Source organism: Montipora foliosa, chromosome 11 (assembly GCF_036669935.1).
Source record: "Montipora foliosa isolate CH-2021 chromosome 11, ASM3666993v2, whole genome shotgun sequence".
In the NCBI taxonomy this organism is placed as follows: Eukaryota; Metazoa; Cnidaria; class Anthozoa; order Scleractinia; family Acroporidae; genus Montipora; species Montipora foliosa.
Window position 1 is genome coordinate 18,732,410 of NC_090879.1, and position 2,500 is coordinate 18,734,909.

Consider the following 2,500-nt stretch of genomic DNA (forward strand, 5'->3'; position numbering starts at 1 on the left):
TTTTTTTTTAACATTGTGACTGAAAATCCCTGTTGAAGGGAGTCTCAATAAAGTATGTATATATGTATTACCGGCATAATGAAACAATTAACCATCAAGAACAAGTTCACGCTTCAATAATCCGGCATGTGTGAAATAAGCGAGTTTAGAGTTTCAAAAAACTGCGCGCGTCGGGATAAAAGCAAGCACATTAAAAAAAAAGAGAAAATATTTCTAATGCAAATTCTTGCAGCTATTTACCATAACAAAAATGACAATTATATACTTGTTTTTATCCTGAGGCACACATTCGTTTCTTGAAACTCCCAACTGGCTTCAGGACGAGCTCAGTGTTCTTCATTAAAAAGTTTTGGTTGTTTTGGTGGAAATTGCTTTTTTTGCAGTCGCAGGTGTATGTATGGGGCAACTGGGGTGAAATCCGAGAAACAGCAACGGAACGGGCCAAAATAAGGTTGTTGCGGTTCCTTCGATTTTCCCCTGATATCGTCAACAGGAGCATTTCTAGCTTACTTCCACTTCAGTTCGAGTGATTCAGAATGGAGAAAAGTTATGACTATGAGACTTGGTTGAATATAGCATCATGTCTGCATATGTGGGATTTGGATGCAAGAGGATTTCACAAAGGCATGTGGAGATTTTGGCTCAAGAAAAATCACATTCGCGTAATTGGATGTCCATTTTCGGAATATTGTTCCTACAAACCGATAGACGTTTTACCAATTTATATTCCAAAAGGTCGAAAGCAAGAGGATAATTCTATAATAGCGTTAAATAATTGAGCTAATGCGTTGAAGCCGAGCCAATCAGACCAAGGAAGAACAGGTTAAAAGCATTTCGGAAACGCACCATAAGTGAGCGCGTGGCGGTCAAAATGTTCACTAATTTAGACCCAGTCTACAGGTCGCATTTTTGTCGTGTCGATTTAAATTTAAAAAAAGAATAAAAAATGCAAAATCAAAAGTGCAAGTAGTGGTATTCAAATCAAATTTCAAGTTTTGCGAGAAACGTGAACAAACAAGGGCGAATTTGAGTTTTCTCTGCTCGCTTCTACACCGCTCCAACTGATTCATTTAATACTTCTGCTAGTTTTAAGAACTTGAAGAAACTGAAATAGTGACGTTGAAGTTTCGAAATTCTAAGCGACGTTTTAGTTGACGTCGTAGTCGTGGATCTAAAGCTCCCTAATCTATGAGTAAGAAGGCTTTAAAAATTCGAAATATTACTAAGAATGTATGGGCTCACTAGCGCTTTTGCCACTCAAGAATTTCTCAGATTTTGATGGCTAATTATTTCGCTAGATATCAAAGCCAAAAAGGTCATAATTAGAGACGTCACGCAATCAATAATTTTAATGCGTCAAGCTAAACTATTGCGGATGTTGTCAGCAAAAAAATGTAAACAGAAAAGTTTTTCGCCTGTTTTATTTATGGTAACGATACGTCCAGCCACTAGATCTGGAAATGCTTTTGTTTGCGTCAACCCATCACTTTATATTTGAAGAAGAGTTTTTGCTATTATACGACGCCCGTTTTACCAAAACCCCATTATTTTTTGAATATCCTTTTTCCCGACGAGGGTAGCAAAGCTATTTGTGCGTGACGCGTGACAAGGGCTGAAATCAATAAAGAACAGCGCGGTTCGTGAATGCAGCCCATCACCCGGTATTGCTCCAGTGATTTGGTTAGACGTTGTTCACAAACTGATGTTTATTAAAATCCTTGAAAACTCTATAAACACCGTGAGAACTAAAATAAAAGATACAAATAAATTACAAAATAAGATTGCGAAAATATCAGGATATAAAAATGTCTTACACGCTTCGAAAGTTACAAAAGTAAAAAGAAAAAAAAAAACTTAAGATGAATCTACAGGTAACGGTAAAACAATGTCGTATACAACTTGACTTTAACTGAAGCCTTAAATCTTAATTTACAATTATAAGCGATGAAATTGAACTTAAGCGAGTAAAGCTACGAAACGCGTACATAAACAAACTAAAATAGCGTCAAAGATAATTACCTTGGTGCTGCCTTGATCACCAGAACAATGATAAACTTGGAGAAACTTGTTAACTTTGGTGAATTAACAGATCTTGCGTCAACTGATCTTGTAAACGATAAAATTAACCTTTTATAACGGTAGTTGGGTGTCGCGGCGCTTACGCGTGAGTTTTTGCGACACCATAGAACTTACTCGAAAGATGTAGAGACTACGGTAGCGTACACGAGAAACTAATACGCATGGAAAAGCCTTACATAACTGAATACACGTTAAAGAAACTTCCAACAACTAGGAATAGTACTCTTAAGGATGCAAAGTCTAGAAACTGAGCGTTAAACAGCTTGAATAAGAAACCTGTTGAAAACTTGCGCAATGTTGCGCGTGCAAAATTTGTTGCTGAAGCGCGCGCCGCTTTAAGTGTCGTACATCACGCGCGCACAATTTAACTGCTGTCGCTACACCCGGAGCCTCTATACAGACTATATCCTTGAGTCAACCT